This window comes from Epargyreus clarus, unplaced genomic scaffold (genome assembly GCF_041222505.1).
Source record: "Epargyreus clarus isolate Ecla_fem2 unplaced genomic scaffold, WU_Ecla_fem_2.2 ptg000015l, whole genome shotgun sequence".
In the NCBI taxonomy this organism is placed as follows: Eukaryota; Metazoa; Arthropoda; class Insecta; order Lepidoptera; family Hesperiidae; genus Epargyreus; species Epargyreus clarus.
This window is the reverse complement of record NW_027332223.1, coordinates 4315090-4321089: the sequence shown is the minus strand read 5'-3', so window position 1 is coordinate 4321089 and position 6000 is coordinate 4315090. Positions and strand designations below refer to the sequence as shown.

Genomic DNA, 6000 nt, shown 5'->3' with positions numbered 1-6000 from the left:
TTCACTTAATCAGTCCGTAGTAACTATTGTTCTTAGTAAAAAAGAAAACTAAGCCAACGTACCCAACTTCCTTATCAAGATGTCAATCAGTACTTTTTTGAGTCGTTTATAAAAAAGAATTGATTGGAGATACCTATAGCAAAAACATTTTAACGCATGAATGACGGGGACGCAAAAAATTAAGCCATCGCCAAAAAATCATACATCAGATTAAATTAAGGTTTCGCAACTAAGCAAAGATTTGCAGATAAATCTGACGTATCGTGGGATTAGAATTGCGACTACAGCTAAGTTTGTAGGCGCTAACATCCTCATAATTTCTACCTATCTGTATCGGAACATTGTGGTAGAGTATGTTCCAGGCCTTTCCCAGTTGTGGGAACCCAACCCACACTTGCTCAGCAATGGAACATAAAATGGAGTTGTAATCATACTCACTGCAATGCAAGTACCTTTCGAATTCGAAAATCCAGCTAATATTTTAATAAATTGCTAGTACTGAAACACTTTTATTGATTATACTCTTTTGTAGTAATTTTAAACAAGTTTCCAGTTTAATGAAGGTACTATAATTGTAAACACATAATATTATCAGCCATAAATCAAAATACAGTATTAAACAAAACCATAACTATCTTTCTATGATTTTAGGTATATTGACAACAGTAATAATAAATCAAAGTAATTTATACCGTTCCGGTTTTTGGATCGTCATGTCAGAGTTCGAGGGAGAACCCGTTAGTCACCGCTGCCCACGCGCTGGGCATGATTGCAGGGTTGCTACTATCATTTGGTAAGCGCTTGCTTGATATATAAAATATATAGAGTATCATATATTTGTACGCTATGTAATTAACGAATCATATTACTTTGATGCTGCATTTCTTTTAGTTTATTGATAATTTAGTTAAAATACGTACAGCCGAATACAGAACGTCGTCCTTTTCGAAGCCGGTTAAAGATCAAGTTAAACTTTGTTGTAACATAAGTTAGATAAACTTCGATTTGATGTATTTGTCCGAGTAACACATATGTTCATAAGCAAATACAATAGCAATATCTAAATAGTATATTTTAAAGTATAATTTTTTGCATTTTATATATTTTTCTTAAAGCATGTACCTAATTAAATTATCATACGACACTATATTACATTACGATTGGTAACCCTAAATGACACACTCACCCACGAACAAAGCACAAAACTAAAGATATTATACATATACAATATATTTTTCAAACATACTTTCTCGCGCCTTTCACAACGAATCATCTCTTACGCATCGAATCTTCCAACTTATCACGTGTTCTCTTAATTAGTTTATTTATTTTAAATGAAGCAATATTTCAATTAAAGGAGATTTCCTACACGACTTACCTAATATAACATAAGGAATGAAAGTAATTAGTAGCTTTGTTAAATTGTATACATTCTTAAGTAATGATAATATGTTATAAAATAAATAACGCTCTCTACACTAGAATCTTTCACGTGACAGGTGTTATGGACGTACTAACACGATACCAAGCCCAGAACAGAATTTAATTCATTAGTTAGATGTATGCCTGGCCGGGTATTGAATCGTGAACCATGATGACACGCGATGTTCAAATGTTTATTTATAGTTAATTTAATACAAGCGATATTGCTACCACATGTGTGTTGCTACATATTGATGATAGATAGTGTTAATAAAGAAAATACTATTATTATGATTCAATGTCTCGAGTCGTTCTAATTATAAGTGTGTAAGATACAAACGGTTTGATTGATGGCGGTGAGACGAAAGCTTCTGGGCTTCTCCGGGTAATTGGCTTGTAATTTAATAACGTAAGACTGTAACTGATCTCTATGTAGAGCTTTAACGCGCGTTCAATGTGTTTATAAATTAGTATCTACTGTTTTAAACATACTAAAGCCAACTACATACAGGACAGGACTAAGTTGGAACGCGCCAAACCGTATTTGCCTTAACCACCCTTTCATAGTTTATAGTGTATAATCTATGGGCAGAAATACGAATCACGTAGAGCTCTTTGACAATAATAGACACAAATAACTTAAACACACAGATGACATAGAAGTAGCCGAGAGTAAATTCGTTTAATATTTTCCTGTTCGTGTGATTCACCTATTATTGACCTGAGTTTTAGTTATTCATCCGGTACCCAAAATGAGGACGTGATAAGTTCGACTAACATAAGGCGAGTTTGTGGTTTATTACACTCATCATAACAACATTGAAAATATTGAACGTTATAACAATTTTATTCGATTATATTTAAGAAGCTTGAGATAAATATTTTTAACTACCATTGCATTCGAGCTAAATGTACCGTAGCTGAGAAATCGTTCAGTTATCTAAATCGGTCAAAGACAAATAACTTAGCCATGTGTTTTGAGATTTTTTACTCGCTCACGTGTAGCGATTATGGCTAATGGCTCAAGTTATGTGACTGAACTGTGACTAACTGATGAACTCACTCACTTATTCCATATATAATTGTGTATTTACTTATGGGTATGCGTTTATGTGTAGAGGTGCTAGGTTACTGAAGGTTACGTTAATCGTGAAATGTAATATAAAATTGACATTACAAGTTATTTTAGAAAATTGATGAATGAAGTAATGGAATTTACGTACCAATTATATTAGCAAAAGGTTAACAACATGTGACAAATATTTGTAATTACGCATAATAATATAGTAAAAACCCATAAATAACATACACATCAGTTTACATGAAAAAGCAATAAATCGTTATGCAAGTGGTAATTTATTAGTATCTTCTTTCAACAGACTGGTGACAAATTTACGAGTATAATGGTGTAAATCATTATAAATTTTAAAGTAAAGGATGGCTATCAAACCTAATTAACAGACGAAGTACCTATGTGTAATTAAATATGAGATGTTTACTTGAAATGCGAAGAAATCTAAAAGTTTTCATTCATATAAGTAAGCTTCAATCTGTGTGTAGTTAGTTATGTTCTACTTTATCAGATTATACCAAAACATTGTCCTCTTATCTCGGTCTTTAGCTTAGAATTCAGTACCATTTAGTTTAGAATTCAGTAAGTCAGTACTATAAATAGAGCATCTACTTAATAAAAAAATAAGTCTATAAATCCAGTAGAAACTTCGATGTCCCTTAGTATATTCGATTTCTCCACGCACACAAATATACTGTTTTCCTTTTGAGCAGTTAATAATTCACCACGCGTCAGCTGAACAAGTGTTTGTATGAGATTACTAATCAAACAATACGCTCGATAGTGAGTGAGTCATCTCACGCCTATTACTTAATCATCTTAAATATCACAGAATTATTACATAAACATACTTAATAGATAAGGAGTTTACAAGGACGCCTATCATAGATACACAAAAACGTAGAAAAACAAAGTAAATTTGTACAAAAACTGTGTAAGTAATTTCAAAGTACATAACTACAAGAAGAATTTGAACTAGACAGTGTCACTTGTAAATTCCTTCCGTACTACGCTAACGCTATAATATACATAGTTACATTCGCGACGCGACCACCGGACGAATCCAATTTCTTCATAACGGTGTTGATCACAGGCAGTGCTGGAATGGGCAGTCAACGATACGGGGCCGAGACGAGACGATTCTCATCCAAACCGATGCGAAGTCCCGTTGACCCCATAGCCGGAGGGCACGATGATTCAGGTAACACCTATGGTGAAAAAACAACATGTAAGTATAAAAGAGAATCGTTGAGTCACGAGAATTTTTGTGACGTGTAATATGAGTCAGCTCGCGGTCGCGGATCGAACGATTGCGCTGTTTATCCTTCCCGTCGACGAATGCACATGTGTAGGTATCCGGCACTTGCGTAAAAGGAACATCTACGTCAACTATCCCTATGCTTATGCTGAAATGATCTCCTCTTAGATTGAGAAGTTAATGCCTTGTTTGTCTTAGCTATAGGTGCGTTGTTGCACATTGCAGTGTCATTACATACATTGCGGATTGAAGAGAGGGTGTATTATGGCTTACTGACATTTCCCTTACCGTTAAAGTGATCATCACAAAATAGAATATGACTAGGTATATCGACTGAAGAAAATATACAAATGTGGAATAATAAATCTGTCTTAAATAAAGTTTTTATACAATAAATTACCAATGTTGCTACATTGCAACGTTAATCTGAAATAACGGCGCGTCAAATCGATACGCATTGGGTACCTTTTAGAATTATGTTTCAATGTTGTATATTTTAACTAAGTGTATACCCAATACATATAACAATATTTTAACAGTGCAGTTTTCCAGAGTATAGAGAAATAGACAGTACATTTTTTTGGAATGACAGAGTATGAGGGGTAATGTACCTAGTGCGATTGAAATATCGTAGTGATCTATATGAAATCCGTAAATTAAATAGTTAAAAAAATATTCATTTTTATATTCTACTAATAAAACCCGTGTAACTTCAATAATGTACTCGTAAGTACAAGTAAATAAAATGAGTAATTTATTACAAAATATTTCGTCAGTCCTGTGTGCGACATCCGTTACAAAAATAAATGGGTAGGTATTTGTTATAATTTATATTTCATGACACATATCTAATGGTATTTATTAAAATAAAGTTTAAGCGACCATCCAAACGTATTTACGTGCGTAAATAACCAAGAAGGATTCAAAACCGTTAATCATAAACTTCCATATTATTGACCTTCAGTAAACTTTCATCGAATTGCTGATTAGTAATTAATTTTTAATACAGCTCAAACAGGATGCGACATGGGAGCTAAATTAGGTGTAATTGAATCGAAGATCGCCGGCATTGATAAAATTGTAATACGAGTTACGTAATGCATCACAATGTGGCCGACTCGTATATATTCTACACTTACCCGTACTTCACTTACTTGGTGTTAACTGTTACGTGCTGTTATATTGAATTTATTTACAAATTTTAATTTGTTTATTTATCTTAGATGGGAAAAATCTTGTTTCTGTAAATAAGATTTCATTAATGATCTGTTACAGACGAGTGAAGCAACATTTAATACTGGTTAGATGGCGTTAAGATGCTCAAAAATAGCACATTGATATCTTTTTTGTCTATGTTCAGAGGCATTATAATTAGAGCACCGTACGTGATGTCGATTAAATCCAGAACTTCTATATTAATCAGTTCAACGTGTTCCTGAGCGAGAATCGAACCTGAGGAAAGTAGAGCCATTCTATTATGGCAACATGTGGTGATCTAGTGGTTACCATACTCATCGTGGGTGGATTAACTTCTATTTTTTACATTTTAAACCCAAATTTCAAACAAGAGAATTCCAACTATCAAACAAAAGAAAGAGATTGCCACTTTATGTTAACTAACTTTACTCTGTATTTACCCTATACAGCTGACATAGCTCGTACATAAGTGGCAGCGTAGGTCATTTATGCGTACACTGGCCACCCGATACTCCGAGCGATAAAGGGTCACGACTCCGCAGGATGTATCTTCCATTGCTTGCTTCTATAAAGGCGCATTTGTCCCGCTCTCGGACAACGATAGTGTTTCAAACAAAGTAATAAGGATATCAAGAAGATAGGATATAAACAGAACGCGCGTACACAACGATTTGAACTAATCAACTTTACGAATTACGATGTCAAATAAGGGATATCTATTATTGTTTTGATGGTATTCTTTTGTTCATTATGTTCGTATTTGTTCATTATGTTGTATTTTGAAGGTGGTAGAACCCTTTGTGGTTCGACTCCGGCGGCACCACCGCCACACCTATTTCTACCTAATAACAGCAGTGCTAGGCGCTGCTGTGTTCCGGTTTGAAGGGTGTGGTAAGGGAGACAGACTTTTCCGAGGCGTTCCAGCTTAGTCCTCAGGGGTAGCGGCGCATCTGTGGCCGACCTCAGGTAGGAATATCTAATCCTATCTGGGGTTGATTACAGATGTCCATGGGCGGCAGTAGCCACTTACCATCAGGTGGACTGCATGCTC

At 34.6% G+C, this 6000-nt stretch overlaps 1 protein-coding gene across 1 annotated transcript in view; it reads right to left on the bottom strand.

Annotated features, from left to right (window-relative positions):
* Positions 1–3088: 3088 nt before the first annotated feature.
* LOC140748356 (integrin beta-6) overlaps positions 3089–6000 on the bottom strand; it is a 49913-nt gene continuing 47001 nt past the window's right edge. The window contains exon 7 of the mRNA XM_073081200.1: positions 3089–3702. The gene's annotated coding sequence lies outside the window, so the exon portion shown is untranslated. The remainder of the gene's footprint in view (positions 3703–6000) is intronic.